This window comes from Hyperolius riggenbachi, chromosome 11 (assembly GCF_040937935.1).
Source record: "Hyperolius riggenbachi isolate aHypRig1 chromosome 11, aHypRig1.pri, whole genome shotgun sequence".
Taxonomy (NCBI): Eukaryota; Metazoa; Chordata; class Amphibia; order Anura; family Hyperoliidae; genus Hyperolius; species Hyperolius riggenbachi.
In genome coordinates this window covers 131,676,499-131,703,710 of record NC_090656.1, presented here as the reverse complement: position 1 = coordinate 131,703,710, position 27,212 = coordinate 131,676,499, and the positions used below count along the sequence as shown (strand labels likewise).

The 27,212-nt window shown below is 41.6% G+C and overlaps 1 protein-coding gene and 4 non-coding genes across 7 annotated transcripts in view; 3 read left to right on the top strand and 2 right to left on the bottom strand.

Moving 5' to 3' along the window:
* Nucleotides 1-27,212, top strand: part of LOC137538135 (synaptotagmin-1-like) — a 236,727-nt gene that overhangs the window by 7,005 nt on the left and 202,510 nt on the right. For all 3 annotated transcript variants that reach the window (XM_068260157.1, XM_068260159.1, XM_068260156.1), the window contains exon 2: nt 3,495-3,673. The gene's annotated coding sequence lies outside the window, so the exon portion shown is untranslated. The remainder of the gene's footprint in view (nt 1-3,494; nt 3,674-27,212) is intronic.
* Nucleotides 6,835-6,906, bottom strand: TRNAW-CCA (transfer RNA tryptophan (anticodon CCA)). Its single transcript has one exon. It is a non-coding gene; the product is annotated as a tRNA-Trp (tRNA).
* Nucleotides 17,057-17,129, top strand: TRNAV-CAC (transfer RNA valine (anticodon CAC)). The gene has a single exon. It is a non-coding gene; the product is annotated as a tRNA-Val (tRNA).
* TRNAT-UGU (transfer RNA threonine (anticodon UGU)) lies at nt 17,766-17,838 on the bottom strand. The gene has a single exon. It is a non-coding gene; the product is annotated as a tRNA-Thr (tRNA).
* On the top strand, nt 17,940-18,021 carry TRNAS-UGA (transfer RNA serine (anticodon UGA)). The gene has a single exon. It is a non-coding gene; the product is annotated as a tRNA-Ser (tRNA).

The window sequence follows — 27,212 nt, the reverse complement described above, 5'->3', positions numbered from 1 at the left end:
TAACATATGTGGAAGTACAGTACATAACCAAAAAGTGTGAAAACTGAAAATGTCATATTCTAGGTTCTTCAAAGTAGTCAGCTTTTGCTTTGATTACTGCTTTGCACACTCTTGGCATTCTCTTGATGAGCTTCAAGAGGTGGTTTTCACTGCACAGGTGTGCTCTGTCAAGTTTAATAAGTGGGATTTCTTGCCTTATAAAGGGGGTTGGGACCATCAGTTGCGTTGTGGAGAAGTCAGGTGGATACACAGCTGATAGTCCTACTGAATAGCCTGTGTAACATTTGTATTATGACAAGAAAAAAGCAGCTAAGTAAAGAAAAACGAGTGGCCATTATTACTTTAAGAAATGACGGTCAGTCAGTCCGAAAAATTGGGAAAACTTTGAAAGTGTCCCCAAGTGCAGTTTTAAAAACCATCAAACGCTACACAGAAACTGGCTCACTTGCGGACCGCCCCAGGAAAGGAAGACCAAGAGTCCCCTCTGCTGCGGAGGATAAGTTCATCCGAGTCACCAGCCTCAGAAATCGCAGGTTAACAGCAGCTCAGATTAGAGACCAGGTCAATGCTACACAGAGTTCTAGCAGCAGACACATCTCTAGAAAAACTATTAAGAGGAGACTGTGTGAATCAGGCCTTCATGGTAGAATATCTGCTAGGAAACCACTGCTAAGGACAGGCAACAAGCAGAAGAGACTTGTTTGGGCTGAAGAACACAAGGAATGGACATTAGACCAGTGGAAATCTGTGCTTTGGTCTGATGAGTCCAAATTGGAGATCTCTGGTTCCAACCACCGTGTCTTTGTGCGACGCAGAAAAGGGCTATTTGACCAGGAAGGAGAGTGATGGGGTGCTGCGCCAGATGACCTGGCCTCCACAGTCACCAGACCTGAACCCAATCGAGATGGTTTGGGGTGAGCTGGACCGCAGAGTGAAGGCAAAAGGGCCAACAAGTGCTAAGCATCTCTGGGAACTCCTTCAAGACTGTTGGAAGACTGTTTCAGGTGGCTACCTCTTGAAGCTCATCAAGAGAATGCCAAGAGTGTGCAAAGCAGTAATCAAAGCAAAAGGTGGCTACTTTGAAGAACCTAGAATATGACATATTTTCAGTTCTTTCACACTTTTGGTTATGTACTATACTTCCACATTTGTTAATTCAGAGTTTGGATGCCTTCAGTGTGAATCTACAATGCTCATAGTCATGAAAATAAAGAAAACTTTTTGAATGAGAAGGTCTGTACTGTAAATATGCGTGTTTTTTTTAAAATACATATACAGTTTTGTAATGGTAATAGAGAGCATTAAAGCGGACCTGAACTCTTGCACAGGACAGAAGGAAAACATAGAGAAATGCACCCTGTGTGTATTTAGCCTAATTCCCCCTCATCTGTTACTAATCCCAAGTTGTAATTTGATCTCTTTCCTGTGTCAGCTGAGTGCTCATTTGAAAGCACATGACGTTAACAATCTGTCTGCTTCCATGAAAGCAGGAAGTAGAAATAGTTATTTATAAAAGTTAGTATGCTGTTGCGTATCTTTTAGAGCGGAAAGGAAGTTCTGAGTTCAGATCCGCTTTAACAGTGTCTGTGTGAGGCAGGAGTCAGAAGAGCCATAGCAGGAGGTACCTCATGGGTAAACAATTACGTCTTGGAATGTAAAAAGGTGACAAGGGATAAGGCTTAAAGGGATACTGTAGGGGGGTCGGGGGAAAATGAGTTGAACGTACCCGGGGCTTCTAATGTCCCCCGCAGACATCCTGTACCCGTGCAGCCACTCACCGATACTCTGGCCCCGCCTCCGGTTCATTTTTGGAATGGCAGACTTTAAGTCTGAAAACCACTGCGGTTGCATTGCCATGTCCTCAATCCCGCTGATGTCACCAGGAGCGTACTGCGCAGACACAGACCATACTTGGCCTACGCAGTATGCTCCTGGTGACATCAGTGGGATCGAGGACACGGCAACGCAGGTGCAGTGGTTTTCAGACTTTAAAGTCTGAAATCCCAGAAGTGAACCGGAGGCGGGGCCAGAGCATCGGTGAGTGGCTGCACGGGCACAAGATGTCTGCGGGGGACCATTAGAAGCCCCGGGTAGGTTCAACTCATTTTCCCCCGCCCCCCCCCTACAGTATCCCTTGAAAGTTAACTTTATGCCTTGTTGGCATCAGTTAGTGCTGTGTTCAGTGTCTTGAATGAGGTTATGTAAAGCAGCATCTTTTGGATGTATAATATGTAAACTGCAGGTTATGCAAAGGCATGGAAACCCTCAACCTTTTCCAGGCAAGCATGAGCAGAGACCTCCCTTCTGATGTGCTTCATCCTGCTCTTCATGTTCTGATACTTCTGCCTTCACACCAGTAGTTCTGGTTTAGAAGTCAGGACATGACGAGCGGCGTGGAGTGCATCGGAAAAGAGGCAACAGTCTAGGTGAGTTAATTCCTTCTTATACAGCCAGAACCTCCTGCACACTCTGGTACGATTCTGCTGTTTATGAAATCGATCTTGCTCATCCCTGTTCTTATGTAGCTTTAAATGATCTTTCTCTGTTTGCAGGCTAACTGCATATCTGTCTGCCAATGACAAAATGTAAAGCACCAGAGTGATGCCTTGTTCACACTTTGAGCATTGACTTGCTTTTTGCCATAATGCACAATTCACAAATTAAGCTTCCTCTGACACTCACACAGAAAGGCTGTATTGTAAAACCAGCAAGCCAAGCGAAAGAAAAATGGAATAAGGCAAAAATGATCAACCTCCCTGGCCATTCTTTCCTTGATTTTTGGATTAAAAGCTTTTGGATGCTAAAAGCAGGAATAATTTATACTGCAGAGAGATCTGGAGCAGCCCCTGCACAGACTTACCACTCTGGGATTCAGCGCTGCAATTCTCCCTTCTGTCTCCGGGTGGCGCTCTACCCCTATGGTGAGATCGCCATCTGTAGTCATGTGACAAACGGTGATCTCACCTGAGGGATCAAGAGCCTCTGAGGACCAGAAGAAGATGTGTTGCGAGCGTTCGGATCCAATGGAGGCGAGTTACAACCACTGCTGAGCGCACGCTTCTTCCCTTTACCTCCCGGCAGCTACCCCGAGCCAGGCTCGGGATTACCGCTACCAGCATCCTTTATTTTTTTTTTACTCTGAGCCTGACTTGGGGTTACACCAAGGAGGTTAATATGTCATACACAAAGCACTGTGCATTGCAAATTGAAATGTATTCCACGCAATATACAAGCCTGAACTAGGCCTTTACATATTGAAATGCACTCTAGTTTTAAATTTGAAAGATGCATTTCTATAGTTCAGCCTTTTCCATTTGTACCATGCAAGTAGATTGTATAAACACCATGGAGAAACTATACTGATGGAATATGATGCTGAAAGATGAGCATTGCTATGAACATAGGAAGAGCAGCAGAATTACATCTTTTCAGTTATTTGATTTGTTTTAAAGTAGCTTTATTTCTTTTTTTTTTCTTTCTTTTTTTCAATGTAGGTGAAAGGTCCTCAAGGGCAAAAAGCCCCGTGCAGACCAATCAGTATAGGAATCGGGAGACCGTCACAGAGGAACCGCTGCTCAGTCCTATGCCAGAGCTGCCAGAGACACATTCTCTTAATGCAGCCCCAGATTCCTCTTCCTGTGGTCATTTTCTTCATACCACCCAACGTTTTGAGGTAAGAAAGAGGGACACATTTAAGACACAATTATTTTACTGCGCAATATTTGAAATGCCAGAAATGATGTTCAACAAAAAATCTGTGGAAATTTGCTTTAAGGGTCCTTTCCCACTAAATCAGTTGCTTTAAGGTGGCCACACATGATACAATAAAATGATCCGATTTTACGGCAATTTGATAAATATGATCGTATCTCCCCCCAAAAATCTAAAGCTTTGTTTTTGTATTTGACTGAAAAATCTGATCAGATTTTCCCTTTTTATTGTTTATCGGTCCGGAATGCTGGAAATTCTTCTTCAATTTTTCTAAATATTGTATGGTGTGTGTTAGATTGTCAGTTTATTAATATACACTCACCTAAAAGATTATTAGGAACACCATACTAATATGGTGTTTGACCCCCTTTCTCCTTCAGAACTGCCATAATTCTACGTGGCATTGATTCAACAAGGTGCTGAAAGCATGCTTTAGAAATGTTGGCCCATATTGATAGGATAGCATCTTGCAGTTGATGGAGATTAGTGAGATGCACATCCAGAGCACGAAGCTCCCGTTCCATCACATCCCAAAGATGCTCTATTGGGTTGAGATCTGGTGACTGGGGGCCATTTTAGTACAGTGAACTCATTGTCATGTTCAAGAAACCAATTTGAAATGATTTATGCTTTGGGACATGGTGTATTATCCTGCTGGAAGTAGCCATCAGAGGATGGGTACATGATGGTCATGAAGGGATGAACATGGTCAAAAACAATGCTTAGCTATCCCGTGGTATTTAATCGATGCCAAATTGGCACTAAGGGACCTAAGGTGTGCCAAGAAAACTTCCCTTACACCATTACACCACCACCACCAGACTGCACAGTGGTAACAAGGCATGATGGATCCATGTTCTCATTCTGTTTACGCCAAATTCTGACTCTATCAAGACTCATCAGACCAGGCAACATTTTTCCAGTCTTCAACTGTCCAATTTTGGTGAGGTTGTGCAAATTATAGCCTCTTTTTCCTATTTGTAGTGGAGATGAGTGGGTGGTACCTGGTGGGGTCTTCTGCTGTTGTAGCCCATCCGCCTCAAGGTTGTGCGTGTTGTGGCTTCACAAATGCTTTGCTGCATACCTCGGTTGTAACGAGTAGTTTTTTCAGTCAACGTTGCTCTATCAGCTTGTATCAGTCGGCCCATTCTCCTCTGACCTCTAGCATGAACAAGGCATTTTCGCCCACAGGACTTCCGCATACTGGATGTTTCTCCCTTTTCACACCTTTTTTTTGTAAACCCTAGAAATGGTTGTGTGTGAAAATCCCAGTAACTGAGCAGATTGTGAAATACTCCCAACAACCAACAACCATGCCACACTCAAAATTTATTTTCTTTCCCATTCTGACATTCAGTTTGGAGTTCAGGAGATTGTCTTAACCAGGACCACACCCCTAAATGCATTCAAAGCAACTGCCATGTGATTGGTTGATTAGATAATTGCATTAATTAGAAATTGAACAGGTGTTCCTAATAATCCTTTAGGTGAGTGTACACACCCTAGCAATTTTCTCGGAGTTTCCAATCATTTTTATCATAATTGGGGAAAAATGGAACATATGTGTGTGGTACATTGGTCATATTTTTGAAATGTTACAATCAGTCAGAAAAATTGCAATTCTTAAATTGAACAAATATTTAAAAAAATTGTGTGGTGTGTGGCCACCTTAAGCCTAGGTTTCCTTTTTTGTGTACTCCAGTTTCCTCCCCCTTCACAAAAGCATACTGTTAAGCGGAAAAAAAAATAAAAATAAATAAAATTGGTGTCAAACCTATGGTAGGAAAAGTAGACTGCGACCTTTATAGGCATTAGATTATAGGCTTCTCTGAGGGACAATCAGTGAAATGACTGCACTCTGTAAGGTGCTGCAGAAGATGTCAGCGTTATCAATATAGCATAATCTTTGCTCGATTTTATCATAAGGCACTGTAGGTACGTAGGGTCCTCAAACTTGACACAATGGCCTCAATGCACGGAGCATTATTAAACGTTTATCAAACACTTTGTAAAACGTTTGATAATTGACCTCATGGGTAAAATCTCATTTTAAATTCACTAAGGTGTTATATATTTGTTGAATGTTTTACCGATAAATTCATTTTAAATGGGAAAATGTAATTTGCAGCCATTCTTAGTAAGGTCCTCAAACTTGGCGCAGTTGGTCACAGGGTGATGTGTGACAGAATGGTATTGGACCAATAAAATAGTGCAATTGGTCCGAGTTTAATTTTGCAATGTGATTGATCCAATCATGCACTGTGATTGATTTAATCTGATTGGTCTAATTGTACAATTTGATTGTTTCAATCTGATTCAATCATGAAATGGTCCAATATGATTGGTTGTCATGCAGCGTGATTAATCCTATGTGATTGGTGAATCTTGCAATGTCATTGGTCCAATATGATTGATCTAATCGTGCAATGTGATTGTTCCAATTATGCAATTCGAGACACTAGTCTTCTTTAGGGGACCCAGCAGGAAACCTCATAGAGAACAGTTGTCCAAGCACAGCACCCTCTACAGCACAAAACGTTGTGATTGTCAGAATAGTGTGGCTGTAGTATACTACAACCAATCTGAAACCTAGCAGTTAGAGGGTGCTGTCCACCCAATCACATAAGCTGAATTTCCCTATGAGGTTTATGTTGGGTCCCCTAAACTAGACTAGCCCCCATTTCGATTAGTCAAATCTGATTGGTCCAGTCGTGCAATTCGATTGCTCATATCTGATTGGTCTAATCGTACACTGTCATAGGTCAGATCGGATTGGTCCACTCTTATCCATTCATGCAATGTTAATGGCCTAATTTTATTAGTCCAGTCATGCAATGTGATTGGTCCAGTCATGCAATGTGATAGGTTTAATCGTGCAATTTGATTGGTTCAATGTGATAGGTCTAATTATGCAATTTGATTGGACAAATATGATTAGTTTAATCGTGCAATTCGATTGGTGCAATCTCATTGGTCCAATCATGCAAATACAAAATGTCGCGCAAAGTCCTAAAAAATGGCATGTATCTCTCAATATGTTTTCAGATGACATTGCTAAAGTGTGTGTAGCATCAAAAAAGAAACACCTATTTTCAAATTCCCTTAGAGGAAGAAAAAAAAACTTGACCCCGACGTGATTTGAACACGCAACCTTCTGATCTGGAGTCAGACGCGCTACCGTTGCGCCACGAGGTCCACTTGTTCTTTAACAGTATTTTTTCCTGTGAAGTTTTTGAGGAATGTAATGGACAAATCAATTCTGATAGAAAAAAAAAATAATGTGAAATCTGCCAGAGGGCACCAAACGTATCACGTATGTATTGGCGGAACACTTAAGGCGGACGTAATCTCAGAATTTAACATGTAACATAATATGTGTTAGCAAATATAACTGTAATTTAAAAAAATGTTTAATGGATTAGTATGCCTGTCCTCAGTTCTATTACTGCTGTTTGGGGTACTGTACCTCCATATTTTACTTGGCGTGTGTGTATTACCATGGAGCTCAGCCCTCCAGCCCTTTTTTCCTCTCCCTCGCTCCCTCCCTCCCCATGGAGTATGCATATTAGCTGTGGGAGTGTACACTTACACAGATGCCATCTTGATGTGCCTGTGTCAGTGCATCAAGCCTCCTCCCTATGTCTCCCAATCTCCTGTTTTTTCACAATCTCAATTACCCTTTGCTCTCATCTTGTTCTATGGTGGGACTGATGCTATAGCTGCTTTCCGGCCACTGTGTTTACATGCTGTGTTCTGTCCTTAGTAGAGCTACATTGTAAATCTCGGCATAGTGAGCCATGTGTCTTTCCAATACAATCCCCCCTCCTCCTTTACCATCCTCCCTTGCAACTAAAGAGCTGTATTATGATTTTAATTCTCAGGGGCACATTGTATTTGAATCGAGGAATAACAATGTCAGGCTCCGCATTGTGAGTCATATTGTCCTTTTCCCTGTAAACCCCCTCCCTTCTGAACTTCCTCCCTCTCAGCCACTGACTTTATTGTGAAAACAAAACAATCCTTTGAAGTGGGTCCCCAGGGCCTTCCTTCCTTTCAGACAATCCTCTTCTGCAGCTCTCAACTTCATTCAGTATACCATATAATCCCCCTGCTCTCTTTATCACAGAAATTCTCTCAGAGAAATGTGCCAAGGCTGACAATGCAAAACAGAGCAGGATGACACATAGTGAGATTTCGGCAGAATTTTGACTAGGAACTGCGATCACATGCAAATTCACGCTGTAATGCGATTGCACTACCTTCCATTTCCACTGCACAGGATTATTATTGTTATTATGTAGTATTTATATAGCACTGACATCTTCCACAGCTCTGTACAGAGTATATTGTGACTTAGCTGTTCCTCAGAGGGGTTCACAATCTAATCCCTACCATAATCGCATGTCTATGTATGTATTGTGTAGTCTAGGGCCAATTTATGGGGAAGCCAATTAACTTATCTTTATGTTTTTGGGATGTGGGAGGGGAGTGGAGTGCCCGGAGGAAATCCACACAGACATGTGGAGAACATACAAACTCCGTGCAGATAGTCCCTTGGCTGGGAGGATTGGCAGGACTATGTGGCTGTCTAGTTTGAGCCCAAATGCACCAAAAATCATGCAGGCTGGTAGGATTTGGAACAAAATGAAACACACTACTAGAAAAAGCGCACCTTATTTTACATGTTATTGTGCTGCTCTTCAGATCAGCTTTCTGACACTCACAGTGGGTGTGGCGCAGTGCAATTTAATGGCATGCAGTGTATTACCGCAAAAGCGCATGTGTGAACCGTTATAGTGAAGCATACTTCTCATTGACTGTGCTTCACTGTATGCGACACAACACATATGTGCTGTGCGACTTTTCCATTATATTGTGTTCTGCTTATAGGCCTGGTGCACACCAAAAACCGCTAGCAGATCCGCAAAATGCTAGCAGATTTTGAAACGCTTTTTCTTATTTTTCTGTAGCGTTTCAGCTAGCGTTTTGCGGTTTTGTGTAGCGGTTTTGGTGTAGTAGATTTCATATATTGTTAAAGTAAAGCTATTACTGAACAGCTTCTGTAACAAAAACGCCGGCAAAACCGCTCTAAACAGGCGTTTTTCCTATACTTAACATTGAGGCAGAAACGCATCCGCAATGCAAAAAATGCCTCACCCCGGGAGTATGTGTTTCAGCAAAACGCCTCCCGCTCTGGTGTGAACCACCCCATTGAGATACATTGACCAAGCGTATCCGCAGCCGCAAGCGGCTGCAGAAACGCTGAAAAGGCCGCTCGGTGTGCACCAGCCCTTACAGGGAATGCAATGCCTACTGTGAACATAGCTTTAAGGAAATGCTAAGAATTCCCCAAGAGGAGATGGACTACTCCAAAACCTGTTAGATTACTGCCTACTGTAATCAAAAGCAACATAGGAGAAAAGTAGCAAAGGAATTGGCAGAAACTTATAACTATGGGTAAACGTAATTTAACCACTTGACTACTGTGGACTTTTTTCCTTTAGGACCAGAGCAATTTTCACCTTTTTCGCCACCAATTAGGCTTTCTTTTGGATGTACATTATGCTAAGAATTATTTTATTCTAAACACATTTTAATTGGAATAATAAGAAAAAAATGGAAAAAAGATATTTCTCCATTTTCGGCCATTATAGTGTTAAAACAATCTACTGTGGATAAAACCCACACATTTTATTTGCCCTTTTGTCCCGGTTATTGCAACGTTTAAAAATTTTCCCTAGTACAATGTATAGTGCCAGTATTGTATTTGGAAATAAAGGTACATTTTTTTCAGTTTTGCATCCATCACTATTTATAAGCCTGCAAATTAAACAGTAATATACCCCCAACTGTTTGGGTGCTATGGAGGAGTGTGGGAGGGAAATAGTTAATTTTAGATGTAAGTGTAGTTTTTTTTTTTTTTTTATTAAAGTGTACCGAGCAACATTTTTAACACCCAGGGCAGCTCTATAGCAAATTAAAAATGCATTCTAAAAATGTGGTTTATTATTAAAAAAAACTTTAATTTTACCTCATTTTTTTACATCTATGGGTTAAATTAGCCACTTTGTCAGTACACAAAGGACCTGCGGTCCCTGAGCAGGAGATGGTGAAAACAGATAAGAAATCACCTCTTTAGACTTAATTGACCACAAACAAACCCCCATTGTACTTCAAACAGAAAACATCAGTTACAGTTGAATAATTTCTCACCTAGCCTGGATAACAGCAGTTGTAAAACAGCAGGGGTTGAGCTTCTGAACAATGGCAGCCCTTGCAGCTATTTGAAGCCAAGAGCTGCTTGGATCCTTTTAAATGTTTTTTGATGTAGTTTTACTATTTGGCCACAAGATGTCCTCAGTCATTATTTCCGATTCACGTACGTAAGGACGTGAATCTGAAGTGATGTGTGCACTCTGACAACAGGAAGATACAATGAATGCAGGTGTCTCATAGACGTCGGTGTTCATTAAATCGGGGACATAGATTAATGAATGGGAACTGCGTCCCCATTCATTCATGTCCCCGCTAACCGGCGGCCCTCCGCTCCCATTGACTAACGTTCGCATCCCTGGGACTTCAAATTAAGTTTCCCAGGACGTGATTATAGAGCACCTGGTGCAGTAAGTAGTTGAATTTTACTATTTTTTCACAGTAGTGGTCATTTACACATATAATAGTCACAGGCATAGTATGTAGGCAGAGAGAAGCACTGCTGGGCAAATCCAAGTTAAAACGCCAATTTATTGAAATCACTTAAAACATCAGATAGTTCAATGGCAAAGACCACATGGAGAGAGAGAGAGAGAGAGAGAGAGAGGATATAAGCAGGCAAGAGGTCAACCGCTGTTTTGCAGGTTTTAACTTGGATGTGCCCAGACGTGCTTCTCTCTGCCTCTTCTCTTCTCTCTGGGAACACGAGTATCGCAGCGAGACTGAGAGAATCTGCAGATGGTGCGAAGACAACAAGCTCGTCCTGAATGCAGCCAAAACAGTGGAATTGATCTTGGACTTTAGGAGACACCCCCCCCACACAACAACCAATCTTCATCAACGAGATTGAAGTGTCCAGGGTCCCCAGCGTTAGGTTCCTGGGCACAACCTTAACGAGCGACCTAAGGTGGGCGCAGAACACCACCAAAATCCAGAAGAAGGCTCAGCAGAGAATATTCTTCTTGCGCCAATTGAAAAAATTTGGTATGCCTCAGAAGCTGCTGACCAGCTTCTACACTGCCACTATTGAAGCTACCCTTTGCTCTGCCATTATCGTGTGGTATGCAAGAGCAACCGCCAGTGACAAGTACAAGCTTCAAAGAGTTATCAGCTCAGCAGAAAGGATCATCGGCTCTCCCCTGCCGCCGCTAGACATCCTCTACACCACCAGAATGAAAACAAGAGCTAGTAGGATCTCCCAGGATCCATCCCATCCAGGTTGCGGCTTCTTTAAGCTCCTCCCATCGGGCCGACGCTACAGGACCACCCGCCCTAAGACTAACAGGCGTAGGGACACCTTTTTTCCCCAAGCAGCCCTCCTGCTGAACTCCTGCCTCCCGTCAGCACGCCAGTCGCTCAGGCCAACTTAACAAATCCGCCTGGTCAAGGCACTCTGGAGCCCGGGCCTGTAGAGAACCTAACTACTACCCTGGTGCTCTTCTTGGCAGAGCTGTACTCAAGGTGCGGACTCTTAAATTAACTAACTTATCCATGAGCTGCACATTATCCAAACACGGAAGATTTCTGCTCGAAGCAAACCGTATATTGCACTGCATAGACCGTTAAAAATGTGTAGGCACTGACTGTCTCGTTGTACTATTGCCTGTCTTGTCTGTATTATTGTTGTATTGCTGTATTATTGCTATTTTTTACGACTGTCCCGCTTGTTATGTTCATTATGTTTATGTCACTGTCTATTGTCTGTTGCCATTGCCATGTGAACCACAACCAATTCCGGGTTCGACCTCGGTCGCACTTGGCGAAATAAATGATTCTGATTCTGATTCTGATTCTGATATTCTATGGTGGATTCTCTCTGGCTTTGAGCACTCCATTGAGCCTCCGGCAGCTGGTCCTCTGCACCTACGTCTACCATATCCAAATAGTCACAGGCATCCTTGTACATTATATTTAGATTGGAATATGGAGTCTTTACTGCCATGCTATTTTATCAGTGCTACATGCGCACAGTGCAGCCTATGCCTTATGTTGCATTATATGGTGGCAACATTTATTCACCAGTCCGAAGACACAGTTTCAGTGAGTAAATATGAACTTTGTAACATGTTTAAAATCTGATGTTCCATCATCTGTGATCAGACCTGGGAATATGTCGTGTCCCATGAGAATATCTAGTACTCTTCTTACTGTCTTCTTTTGTTGAAATCTTAACCACTTCGCATCCAGACCTTGTTTTCCCCTTATTGACCAGAGCAGTTTTGACGCTTTAGCGGTGTCCCTGTATAATCACCAATAACTTAATCTGTACTCGTGCCACATAAATGATCTATATATCTTTTTTTTCAAGACAAACTAAGCTTTCATTGGGGGGTATTTGGTCCCAAGTAAAATGTTCCTCTCTATGCATGTTAATGGGAAAAAGGGGGGAAAATAAAAAAATTTCACTATTTCTCAATTTTGACCAATTTCTGTTTAACCTCTTGAGGACTGCAGGGCTAAACCCCCCTAGTGACCAGGCATTTTTTAGCTAAAATGGCCACTGCAGCTTTAAGGCCAAGCTGCAGGGCCGCATAACTCAGCACACAAGTGATTCCCCCCCCCTTTTCTCCCCACCAACAGAGCTCTCTGTTGGTGGGGTCTGATCGCTCCCCCCATGTTTATTTTTTTTTTAATAAATATTATTGTTTTTTTTTTTTTTTTTTTAAAAACCCTGTTTCTTTAACTCCCTTCCCTCCCTCCCTCCCTCCCTCCCCACAGCCGGCCAAATATGGCGATCGGCTGTCATAGGCTTCTGCCTATGAGAGCCGATCGCTCTCTTGTCCCCCATGGGGACAGCCGTGTCACACGGCTGTCCCCAGTGCAGCGCTGCTGCTGATCGCAGCGCTGCACAAAGTAAATAGACGGCGATCACGCCGTCTACCGGTCTCCCGAGCGGCAATAGCCGCTCGGAGACTGAAGGCGGGGCGGAGCTCCGCCCCCCAAGCAGGAGATGCGCGCGCAGCCTGCGCGCGATCTCCTGCAAAACAGAGCCCCAGGACTTTACGCCAATTGGCGTTAGGCGGTCCTGGGGCTGCCGCCGCGGCCACGCCTACTGGCGTGACGCGGTCGGCAAGAAGTTAAAAATAAAAAGTGCGATTGACATAAAAACTGTGCCACCAGTTAAAGTCGCCCCAGTATAGATATCCAGATGTCTCCCCAGTATCACCCCACCCCCCCAGTATAGCCAGATGTGTCCCAAATATTAGCCCCCCCCAGCATAGCCAGATGTGTCCCGTGTTTGCCACCCCCAGAATAGATTGACAGATGCACCCCCAGGAATAGTGCCCCTCTTTATAGCCAGATGTGTCCCCAGATCAGGATTACCCCCATTATGGCCAGATGTACCCCCAGGATTAGCACTGCCCCCCATTATAGCCAAATGTGCCCCCAGTATTAAGTTATGGGCCCCCCCAGGTGCCCAGATGTGCAAAATTTGTAAACCCCCCTCCCCTTGATTCCTCAGATGCCCCCCAGTAAACATGTATACCCCCCTTTGGATATCCCCTCGACTCCCCCCAAGAAACTATAGCCAGATGTCCCCTCCCCATCAGGCAGCCCCCTCGGCGCACATATAGTTAATAAAAAGGCACAAGCAAGCAGCCACACTCCCCTACCTCGGTCCTGCGACTATCCTGAAGCCTGATCCTCCGATCCCCGCTCTGCAGTCAGCCGCATATTGCCGGTAACCCGGGTCCCGGCTTGATGACGTCATCAAGCCGGGACCCGGGTTACCGGCAATATGCGGCAGACTGCAGAGCGGGGATCGGAGGATCATCCTTCAGGACAGTCGCAGGAACGAGGTAGGTGAGTGTGGCTGCTTTCTTGTGCCTTTTTATTAACTATATGTGCGCCGAGGGGGACAGATGAAGGATCGCTGCAGTTCACTACTGCAGCGATCATTCATGGGAGGAGGGTATACTAATTGGCCAAAAGGGAACATGTTCCCTTCCACCAATTAGTATTGCAGCTGACAGTGCCGGAGGGTGCACTCTAAAGAGCACCCGACCGTGCACAGCAGGGCTGCAGCCAGGTCAGTATATCTACGTCGCTGTGGCTTGAAGGATGCCACAGCTGACGTAGATATACTGTAGTGGAGGGGAAAGTGGTTAAAATGTAATTAATTTTGAAACAAAAATTATCTAAAACTTTTTTTTTTTTTTGGTTCAAACAAGACTAATCTTAATAAATCAATATTCCAATAATTAATTAGAGATGTCGTGAACATAGAATATTCTGTTTGCGAGCAGATAACTGGAACTTCCACAAATGTTCACGAACATGCGAACCACCATAGGCTTCAATGGGCCGGTGAATTTTAAAACCTACAAAGACTGTTTCTGGCCACAAAAGTGATCGAAAAGTTGTTTCAAGGGGTCTGACACCTGCACTTTGGTATGCCGGAGGGGGATCCATGCCAAAAGTTCCACCGCAAATTATGGAGTTGACACAGAGTTGTGTTTTAATCCCTAAAGGGCAGACATTGCATTACATTCCTACAAATAATGCACTGGAGTGGTACTGTGGTACTGTGCGTACAACTTAATGCAGCAACAATAGCAGTAGTGTGCACCGCTCTGGGTGTCAGTGGGCTTTGGAATGTCACACAAAGAAATGCAATAGTACTATCAGAATACAGTGAAATAATAATGCACTGGAGTGGTACTGTGGCTGCAACTTAATGTAGCAACAGCAGTAGTGTGAACACAGCTCTGGGTGTCAGTGGGCTGTGAAGTGTCACACACAAAAAAACACAGGAGACCGATGTACTAGCCCCCAAAAGGGCTGTTTGGGGTGTTTTCACAGCAAGTGAGTAACAAGAACACAGGCCTAGCTAATGTTTTCCCTACCTATCTGCAGCAAGTCTTACCCTGTTCTTACTAATGGTCACCAGCCAGAAGAGAATAAATCCAATATGGCCACCGCAATGGCTGCCATGTGTCTGCTGACTGTGAGGTAAGGAGTCAAAATTTGGCTTCATGATGATGTATTGGGGGCGGTTGAGCATGCCATTTGTTCGCAATTCGCTGAGAACGCGAACAGCGAAAATTCGCCGGGAACTGTCTGCCGGCGAACTGTTTGGGCCATCCCTATAATTAATCTTTGATAACTATATAATATATATATTTTAATTGCTTGTTTCATTAAATTCATTGGTTTTGGTTTCTGCATCATCTATAGCAAAACTTGGCGATAAGTATGGGAATTCATGACTGTAAAGACATAACTAACGTGGGGGTAGCATGATCACGATTTGTGTTTGACAATGAGCCCTGTATTATAAACTGGCAAACAAGGGAGGTTTCATTTAAAAATATTCTGAATATAAAACATTAGCAATATTTTCACTACAAGTGTTAACATTTGTTTTCACCACCTTTTTAATTAGCGTTTCCATCCCCTTTTTTATGTTTTAATTATCCACATTGGTGTTACTCTCCATTTTCCAAATCACCATCTGGTATTGATGTGGAACTTTAGAAATTTGTCGGAGACCCTTTTTCTGCTTCTAGAAAAGCACATGAGGTGAATAAATCCATATGAAAATCACTGGTATGAAGGTTCAATTACTGTATTATTATACTGAATGCCATAAATCAATCAACATTTAAAATGTAGATGATTAGCATCATAATAATTGAATCGTTATTGTTTGCTTTGATCATTTTTGTTTTAAATCCAGCCCTTAAAAACTCTAAACAATTGAACCAGAGAAAGGCAGAAAAAACCTTGCCAAATAACCATACCAATTTGTACGTAACGGGAAAATTCCTTCCTAACTACTTTGGCAATTAACAGTACCTAGTTTAATTGTTCTAAAAGCGTAAAAACAAGAAACAGACATGCATAAAAAACCGTATGCCAACTAAAAAAAGAAAAAAAACAATAGTACCAAAAATGTGTTGCCAATGTCAACTTAAGAAAACAAAGAAAGGAATCCTAAATTAGGTATTTTAACACAACAGTGAGAACAAAATTAAACTTTTTCTTTTCACAACAAGCTTGCTATGCTAATAAACTTAACAAATAATGTAAATTGCTCCTATAACAACTGTATGCTTCAATTAATGAAATGAAAATTGTTACTTGGGTAGGAGGGACTGGATATCCACAGTCGATAGCACTACAAACCATCTAACGGTGCAACATTGTTAATTTATGCTTGAATGGCCCTAATAATTTAAGTTTAATTGCACCAAACCACTTTAATGCTCTATCGTTTTACCACAAAAATGTACAGTATTCACTTAGGAGTTTTTATGGAACCATGGAAAACTAAATTGTATGGTGAATTAAAAAAAACCCACAACAGATAAAAGTCACTATTTCTGGCAGTGGATTAGACCATTAACACACCTGTAACTTATTGTTAAAGTGAACCTAAAGTCACCCCCAAAAAATGAGATGAACTCACCTGGGGCTTCCCTCAGCCCCCTGTAGACGATCGGTGCCCTCGCAGCTCCGCTCCGATGTCCCAGGACCCACTAGCGGGCACTTCCGGTTTCGCCGTCACCGGCCGACAGGCATGGGAACGCGAGTGATTGTTCGCGTTCCCAGCCTGTATATCGCCCCCTATGCTGCTATTGCGGCCATTTTTTGGGGGTGACTTTAGGTTCACTTTAAATGTGAAAATATACATATTTTGTTAGGCAAATACTAAGGATAATCTGTCAGTGAGTAATATGCATTTCTAACTTACTGTACCTAAGGGAGATTGAAAAGTGCATCCATCATGTCTGTGGCCAAGCAAAATTGAACTTTTCAAGTACTGAATATTCTGGTGTATAAGACTACCTTTTTAAATCGCCTTAAAATTCAATGTGTTTTCTCACTATGGAACAGGATGTGACTACCTTGCTGGTAATCTTGTGAGCTGTGATGCAGTGGCCTTTTCTTTCATTGGTTGCTCCTGTCCATTGTTCGGGGGTAATGAATGCTTTCATAAAACTCAAGAATGAGTAAGGTCGCTGGTGACAATCCTATAGATTGAAACATTTTAGTCCTGACTACTGGGGAATTCTAATTTAGTTTGGGAAGTCCTTGAGGTTGAGAGTTTTTGATTCAGTCTTGACCACAAGTAGTTCACATAGCTGCAAGTATATGACCACAGTTTTCAAAAGCTGGTACACAGTTGGTTTCCGTAGTGTAGTGGTTATCACGTTCGCCTCACACGCGAAAGGTCCCCGGTTCGAAACCGGGCGGAAACATTTTTTTCCAGCAATGTCTTTAATACTGTTTTTAGTTTAAACCATGCATTTTATTACATTTCTTTCTTATGTGTAAGTCTTAAAAAGATACAAAGGAACATTGTACAGTGGCTGCAATTTTTTCATAGTTTTTTGTTTTCTTCTATTGTGCTATTTGATTCTGGTTTATTTGTTATGTTTTTTTTTTTTTTTGTTTTTTTTTAAATAATATTTTATTTGAATTTTCAAACATACAGAAATATCAAAATATCCGAAAAGTAGTATAAATTGTATAAATTTCAAAGCTCTATTTTGTGTAGATAGATCCTTTCCAAAATGTAAAATAAAATATAGCATTATTGAGTACATTCTCTACATTTTAACATTATATACCACTTGGTATGTTTCTTTCTTATGTTTTAGTCTCCAGATATAAAAGAGCATTCTACCGTGTCTGCATTCTTTCATTTTTTTTTTTCTTTTGTGCTGTCCCTAATATTGATTCTGGATTCCTTCAGTAGCCTGCATCTGTTACTTGAAGATACTAGTTTGTAGGCACTAACAGCTTGCAAGCAGTTTTGGCTTGTAGTAATGTGGTATGCATTTACAGTCTACATACTGGATCAAGATGGGGGAAAAAAAGAAATGAAAATTGCAAGGCCCCAGCGAGATTTGAACTCGCGACCCCTGGTTTACAAGACCAGTGCTCTAACCCCTGAGCTATGGAGCCATTACTGTGTAAAATCTTCTCAATCTACGCACTTAAGATACTCCTACACAACAGCTAGATGGCAGTGTATATGTGTTCTTCTCTGCTAGGAAATTTACATTGTAGTCGTGGCCGAGTGGTTAAGGCGATGGACTTGAAATCCATTGGGGTTTCCCCGCGCAGGTTCGAATCCTGCCGACTACGTGATGTTTATTTTTTAAACTCTTAGTTTGTGTATTTTAGTAAAGACGACTTTTGAATTCTAGTTCTAAAACGTACAAGAAATTTACTGGAAGTAATTGACCTACAGAAATTATTTGTACCTGCTATTTTTAATTCTTTACACTTTACTTTTGCAGAAGTTTCTTTTGAACAATGTAACCCTTTCTTACTCTGCCATGCTTTTGTGACTAATCAGCTGCAATTTAAAATCTAAACCCCTAATTTTGATTTATAAGACTATGCAATATTGGGTAGTAATAATGATGATTACATAATTAATAAAACTCCACTTTTATTAATGAATTGTGGAAAGTGTCAATGCTGTACAGCATATTTTGTAATTTACTTTTTTTTATTTTAATTTGCAGCCACTTTTGGTTTTCTAAGATGCCAAAACATATATGTGTGTGTGTGTATATATACAGTGGGATGCAAAAGTTTGGGCAACCTTGTTAATCGTCATGATTTTCCTGTATAAATCGTTGGTTGTTACGATAAAAAATGTCAGTTAAATATATCATATAGGAGACACACATAGTGATATTGAGTAGTGAAATGAAGTTTATTGGATTTACAGAAAGTGTGCAATAATTGTTTAAACAAAATTAGGCAGGTGCATAAATGTGGGCACTGTTGCCATTTTATTGATTCCAAAACCTTTAGAAATAATTATTGGAACTCAAATTGACTTGGTAAGCTCAGTGATCCCTGACCTACATTCACATGAATCCAATTATGAGAAAGAGTATTTAAGGGGGTCAATTGTAAGTTTTCTCTAAAGAGTAGCAACATGGGGGTACCAAAACAACTCTCAAATGACCTGAAGACAAAGATTGTTCCCCATCATGGTTTAGGGGAAGGATACAGAAAGCTGTCTCAGGGATTTCAGCTGTCTGTTTCCACAGTTAGGAACATATTGAAGAAATTGAAGACCACAGGTTCAGTTCAAGGTAAGGCTCGACATGGCAGACCAAGAAAAATCTCGGATAAACAAGAGACGAATGGTGAGAACAGTCCAGAGTCAACCCACAGACCAGCACCAAAGACCTACAACATCATCTTGCTGCAGATGTAGTCACTGTGCATCGTTCAACTATTCGGCACACTTTACACAAGGAGATACTGTATGCGGGAGTAAATGCAGAGGAAGCCTTTTCTCCGCCCACAGCACAAACACAGTAATATACATACTATATATATATATATATATATATATATATATATATATATATATATATATATATATATATATATTTACAGACACACCTTCTCATTCAAAGAGTTTTCTTTATTCTCATGACTATGAACATTGTAGATTCTCACTGAAGGCATCCAAACTATGAATTAACACATGTGATAGTATGGTACATAACCAAAAAGTGTGAAACAACTGAAAATATGTCATATTCTAGGTTCTTCAAAGTAGCCACCTTTTGCTTTGATTACTGCTTTGCACACTCTTGGCATTCTCTTGATGAGCTTCAATGGTCTTCCAACAGTCTTGAAGGAGTTCCCAGAGATGCTTAGCACTTGTTGGCCCTTTTTCCTTCACTCTGCGGTCCAGCTCACCCCAAACCATCTTGATTGGGTTAAGGTCTGGTGACTGTGGAGGCCAGGTCATCTGGCGCAGCACCCCATCACTCTCCTCCCTGGTCAAATAGCCCTTACACAGCCTGGAGGTGTGTTTGGGGTCATTGTCTTGTTGAAAGATAAATGATGGTCCAACTAAACGCAAACCGGATGGAATAGCATGCCGCTGCAAGATGCTGTGGTAGTCATGCTGGGTCAGTATGCCTTCAATTTTGAATAAATCCCCAACAGTGTCACCAGCAAAGCACCCCCACACCATCACACCTTCTCCTTCATGGTGGGGACCAGGCATGTAGAGACCATCCGTTCACCTTTTCTGTGTCACACAAAGACACAGCGGTTGGAACCAAAAATCTCACATTGGGACTCATCAGATCAAAGCACAGATTTCCACTGCTCTAATGTCCATTCCTTGTGTTCTTCAGCCCAAACAAGTCTCTTCTGCTTGTTGCCTGTCCTTAGCAGTGGTTTCCTAGCAGATATTCTACCATGTAGGCCTGATTCACACAGTCTCCTCTTAACAGTTGTTCTAGAGATGTCTGCTGCTAGAACTCTGTGTAGCATTAACCTGGTCTCTAATCTGAGCTGCTGTTAACCTGCGATTTCTGAGGCTGGTGACTCGGATGAACTTATCCTCTGCAGCCGAGGTGACTCTTGGTCTTCCTTTCCTGGGGCGGTCCGTATGTGAGCCAGTTTCTTTGTAGCGTTTGATGGTTTTTGAGACTGCACTTGAGGACACTTTCAAAGTTTTCCCAATTTTTCGGACTGACTGACCTTCATTTCTTAAAGTAATAATGGCCACTCGTTTTTCTTTACTTAGCTGTTTTTTTTCTTGGCATAATACAAATTCTAACAGTCTATTCAGTAGGACTATCAGCTGTGTATCCACCTGACTTCTCCAAAACGCAACTGATGGTCCCAACCCCATTTATAAGGCAAGAAATCCCCTTATTAAACCTGACAGTGCACACTTGTGAAGTGAAAACCAATTCAGGTGACTACCTCTTGAAGCTCCTCAAGAGTGTGCAAAGCAGTAATCAAAGCAAAAGCTGACTACTTTGAAGAACCTAGAATATTACATATTTTCATTTGTTTCACACTTTTTGGTTATGTACTACTTCCACATGTGTTAATTCAGTTTGGATGCCTTCAGTGTGAATCTACAATGTCCATAGTCATGAAAATAAAGAAAACCACTTCCGGTTCCGGCACCCGCATGTAGACAGATTGAGGAAGGAGCTCTGACCAAAAGCCAGCATTAACCTCCCCGATCGCCACACACACACTCACCCGTGGGCCTTGAAAGCGTGGCGAAACAGGAGCGGGGAAGCTCAGGAGCGATTCAGCTGCTGTATGGATCGCTACCTGACCCGCTCAAACACCACTACACAAACACCCACAGACGTAGAAGACGGGCCTGGCAAGGCGGCGGGCGGCAAAGCAGCAGTGAAAGCTACTCCAGGCCGTGGGCAAGCCAAAGAAAGTGCGCCCCAGAGAGAAGACCCAGACTGGGATGCCGACAATCCAGAGGAGGAAGGATCTGGTAAGCAAGGGGAATTTCGCATAGACTACCACAAACTAGCAGCAGAAGTGGGAAAGGCACTAGCCCCAGACATACAAGCTACTATGGAAAAGACATTAGCTAATTCGCTAAAAACAATCAGAAAGGATATCTCTGAGCACAAAAAAAGAATCACTGAAATTGAAAAAAGGCTAAGCTCCTGTGAGGACGACTTGCATAAAAAAATTATAACAATAGAGCAGCTCCTCCATGATAATACAGAAGCGCATGCACGCATCGAGAACTTGGAAAACTGCTCTATGCGAAATAATTTAAGAACAATGTTAATTCAAAGCGCTCTGGTTATTAAATGAAAGTCCAGTATGGAGTGCGCTCTCACTAAGTATAGCAAGTACTTCATACAAATTTTGTATTCTAGGTGCCGATGGTATAAGATACTCAAACTCCTTATCATCTACAATTCCCAGATCAAGTCCTTTTCTTAAAATTTTCCTCAACTCTTCTTTATTGTTTTGTTGGATCACTTTTTAATTTTTGGTATGTACTTCTATCCTCCACCAGCCTATCTAATTCAATTCTATATTGATCCCTATTGAGTACCACTACCCCTCCCCCCTTATCTGCTGGTCTCACCACTAGGTGCTTATCCTTCAACATTCCCCTTGCTATTTTCGTTACATCTACCGTTTTCTTAGCTTCCATTTTTTCCAAATCATTTTCAACCATTTTCTTGAAGATCTCAACACAATTTCCATTGCTGTTATCCTGCGGGTTGAATGTTGACCTATTTCTCATCCCTGTATGCTGAAATTTACTCACCGGATTTACCCTATTAGTTGGACCTTCTTTACTCAAAAAGAATTTTTTGATGTTCAGATTTCTACTGTATTTCTGCAGGTCAACATGTGCCATTTAAACATCTAGGAACATGTGAGTGAGCAATTTTAATAAAGTACAAGTGTTTTTAAACTGATTTACGCTATGGGAGGTTTTTAATTTGAGGTTACGGACAAGTATCAAGTGGAATGTGCAAAGTGGCATAAGGACCAGGCCCTGAGGTGCTGAGGTTCCCTGGAATGGAGCGCTGTATGACCAGTCTAGCAGTGGTCGCACTGCTTTTGGTGAGTGCGTTTCCTGTTGGGTGTCTTTGGTGGTGGAACATTGAGAAGAGACTACACCAAAAGAACTGTTTCATCTAAAGTGACTTGTAACTTAATGTATCACTGAATGGATAATGTGCGCTGAACTGTAAATACAAAAAAAGAAATAATTTAAGAATAGTGGGAATTACAAAAGACATACTACCTGCTCAATTACTGGAATTATGCTCAGAGCAAATCCCAAAAATGCTAGGCCTCCCAACCCCACTTAAAGTGGAACGCGCACACAGAGTGGGTCCCCTTAAAGCCAAAAATTAAAAAAGTCTTCCTCCCATGATTATGGCGCGCTACCTGGATTATGCGGATAAAGTAGCCCTGATGACGCCATATAGAGCCCAAGCCCTTCTCGGCTGAGGTGTCGCAAAAGTGCAAGGCATTCAATAAAGTTTGTAATACCTTACATAGCAAGCAGATAAAATTTGCCTTGATGTACCAAGCAGTTTTGAAAGTCACTGATCATGAAGAAAAGATCCACACTTTTCTCACGCCAGAGGAAGTACAATCTTTCTTGACAGAGATGGATGCAGAAGCAGATACTCGTGACACAGAGGACTAGGTGTGTCACACTGCTACTAACTCTTGGATTTCTTTTGCCCATCAAGTGGGAATTATCTTCTGATTTAAAGAAACTGCGGACTGCTGCTTATATCTTCTTAAGCTTTTTTAGCTTAAAAGAAATACAGAGCATGCCTTAGACGGAACTTTTACCTACACTCATATTTTGCTAAATGGTTAAAATTCCATAATGTCTTTTTGAGGTTGATTCTATGACCTTTTCAAGTATACTGTTATGCTTTAAAGTTTCACAACTGTTAAATTGTTATGCCTTGACATGTGATCAGGGAGTTTTTACTTTTATTTGCTTTGAATGCTGGTATTTTAGGTCGGGGGAGGAGGGAGTGAACATGCGGGGAAGAAGAGAAGTCACTCAGCAAAATGGGGTGGGGTTGGGATTGTTTGGGGAAAGGGTGGGAGTGGGATGTTATTTCCTTTTACCTCTCAGCGTCGGTTTTCAATTGAACTTAACAGCTAATGGAGTTGCAGTTTGGACCATATCTTCAGTAACTTAATTAAAATAAAATTAAATTAATTTCCTGGAACGTAAAAGGCCTGCAGTAACCAGGCAAGAGATCTCAAATTTTGCGACATTTAGGCAAATCCAAACCAGATATAAGTTTCTTACAAGAAATGCATCTGGCAGATGATCAATTTAAGTACATGAAACAATTCTGGGTTAGTGAAGTACACGGTTCGGCAGCAGTAGGAAAAAAAACAGGAGTTCTATGTCTATTAAACAAAAAACTTAATTGTAAAGTAATATGCCAAGAGCATGACTGAGGGATGATGGTCTAGGCTACAACTCCAATTATCAGGGGAACAAATTACCCTCTACAATGTTTATGGGCCACACACAGAAAATGACAATTTTTTCCAACAACTGCAAAATAAACTACTGGTGGAGTGAAATGCACAAATAATTATGGGGGGAAACTGGAACACGGTACTGAACCTCTGGGAAGACAGAAGTCATCCAAAAAGAACTCTAAAATCTAGGGACAAATATTTAGGACCTTTTATAGAGACCTGTGCTCTGATAGATACCTGGAGATATACTCACCCTTCAGAACATGAGTTTACTTTCTACTCTCCCACACATAAAACCTTCTCAAGGATAGATTTATTCCTAATTCAAAATGTATTGGCCCCCAGAATCTCAAAGGCCACAATAGAAGATTTAGTGATCTCAGATCACTCTCCAATCTTGTTAGAACTGGAGGACTCCTATCCCAGAGGTTCGGATATCATCTGGCGTTTCCCAAGTACCCTATATGGTAATAAAGACTTTGAGAGTAAGATAAAGTTATGGTGGCAGGAATATGTCATGGAAAATCCAGAACAAAAAATGACCCTGTCCTCTTTTGGGAAGCAGGGAAGCCAGTAATAAGAGGTAGAATCATTGCATATGTATCCGGAAAAAAAACAACAAGCGCACAAAAGATATGAGCAGGAAGTGGCCAAAATAAGAGAAGCCTATGGCAAGTGCAAACAATTCCACACAACAAAACAGAGATAAATGGCAAGAAACAAAGCTCAAGGGAGATATATGGTTTAAACTACAGATAGAGCTTCAAAAACCACACACTGCCCTTAAATTCCAAAAATTTGGGGAGAAAGCCGGGAAATTTCTAGAAAATATGGCAAGGTTAAAAGGAGCTCCACAGCAAGCCTTAAAACTTAAAGATGAGAAAGGGGATCCTCAATCTAACCCAAAAGTCATCAATACCATATTTAAAAACTTTAAAAAAAAATTATACTCCTCCACCCATGTAGACTCATATCTGTTCTCACAGCTCTCCCAGTTAAGAAACTCACGGCAGACCAAATACAAGAATTAAATACTAGAATCACTGTGCAGAAGGTCAGAGAAGCGATCAAAGGACTAGCAAACCAAAAATCTCCAGGCCCTGACGGATACCCGGCAGAGTTCTTTAAAATATTAAAGCAGGACGTTGCAGAGCATCTCACAGTACTGTTTAATCATATTATGACTAATACGCAGTTCCCAGACACAGGGAAAACAGCTTATGTAAAATTAATCCCTAAAGAGGGAAAAGACCCAAGTGAGGCAACTGCTTATATTATTATTATTATTATTATTTATTGTATTTATAAAGCGCCAACATATTACGCAGCGCTTATAGACCTATAGCCCTCATAAATCAAGACGTCAAGATCTTGTCAAAAATCCCATGATTGCGGTGAAAAAAGGGCGTGACCATGCACCGGAAGGTGGGCGTGGTCATGATGTATTATGGACAGGGCCAAATGTACATGATCTTAGCAGCATTGTAATTCAGAGACACTGCTGCCCAGCAAAACTTTGCATAGAGTCCCCTCCTTCAATATAAAGTAATGTCCTACTTTGCAGAGGTTGCTGATGACATGCTTCTTTTCATTAGAGATCCAATGATCCAGATACCGGAAATCTTCAAAATATTATCAGAGTTCTCAAGACTATCTGGACTAAAAATTAGCAAAGAGAAGAGTTAAATAATGCCTCTTTCGTGATTGGCAGACACTAGACAATGGGCATCCCTGGGCCTAAAAATATCCCATACTCAAGTAAAATATTTAGGAATCAGAATCCCAAGAGACCCTACCCAACTATATAACCTAAATTATACACCTCTATTCCAACAGCTAAGAGAACAACTGGATAGATGGGATAAACTTCCTATAGGGGTAGCAGGAAGAGCAGCGCTCATAAAAATGACTACGATGGGGAGACTACTCTATCCTATGCAGACAGTCCCACTTCTTATCCGGCATAAGAACATTCAGATGCTGGAGTCAGCTTTCATCAAATTCCTTTGGCATGGAAAGAAACCCCAAATAGCACTAAAAAAAACTCCAAATGTCTAAACCCTTGGGAGGAGGCCTAAACCTACCTGATGTTCGAAGATATAATTTGGCAGCATTACTTCGCCATGTGCAAGACTGGGTTAAAGTGAACCTCCAGACTAAAAATCTACTCAGCATAACTGAAAAGGCTTGGTGTTTCTTTAACAGTTTCACTGCATCAGCACTTTGTTTTTCTTACCAAAGCATCATTTTTAGCTGCATTTTTAGCTAAGCTCCACCCATCAAAGAAAACTGCCCGGACTTTTTTTCCCTGATGCTGTGCAGAGCTTGATGGGATTTCCTATGTTGTTGTTCACGTTGCCTAGCAACTGGGAGGGGTGATCAGCACACAGGACAGTTAGGACGGTGTCTCATGCTCCCTGTCACCTCCTTTCAACCAAAAAGATGGCTGCCCTCATGAAATCAAACATTTGCCTGTTCTTTTAAGACAGAGTTGGTAAGAGATTATATTACCTATCTATTTTAATTAACATAACTAATGTAACCCTCATGATAGTATGTTTGTTTAGGCTGGAGTTCCTCTTTAAGGGAACCAGCAAATACTCCAATAATACCTTGGAAACGGAGATTGCAAAGCCATGGTCGCTTCTTGGCCTACTGCATTCTAAGCTAATTGAGCTCCCTTTGAGACTCAAGCAAAATGTTATCTACAAAGACACCATAATGACATGGAAAGCTGTGAGAAAAAAACTAGGCCTTCACTGTCTAATTTCTAAATACATGCCCATATGGGGAATCCCGCACTTCCCAGTAAGGACTACCCAGCAGTCTTTTTTAAATTGGGACCAAAAAGGGATTTCTAAATTGGGAAATCTTTTTCACTTCGATAATGGTACTCGGATGTCTTTTGCGGAATTGAGAAGAGCATACTTGATTCCAGCAACAGATTTTTTCCCGGATCTACAGATCCAATCCTTTGTGAAAGCACACGTCACAAATATCTCAGATGTAGCGCTCCCAGACGCCTTTGATAAATTAATAAGTCCCGGGGTACCTGTTAAATCATTATCAGATTTGGTGCAGGCGATGGTGGGGATTAGGGGACCTAAACTAGCTCACCTAAATTTCAAAGGGTGGGACAAAGAAGAAGCCTTAATAGAACATATAATACAAGGGTGGGGTGAATTTAGGTCAAATATACAAAATGAACAACATAGAACATCTCACCTGTTATTTCTCCATAAAGCAAAATACGCTTTTAACATCAAGTATGCTCACCCTCCACCGCACTATACCCCAGCCTGCCCAAAATGCTCCTTGCCTAATGCTAACCTGGTACATTGTGTATGGGAGTGCTATGCAATCAATCACTTTTGGGATAGGGTATTTGAATATGCAAACAAGATGTGTAAAAAAAAATTAAGAGAAATTATCAATTATGTCTGTTTCATTACTGTAATAATCAAATAAGTGATAAACAGGAAAGCCCTTCAGCACTCTTCCATATTATCTTGGCCATAGCAAAGAGAATAATTTTC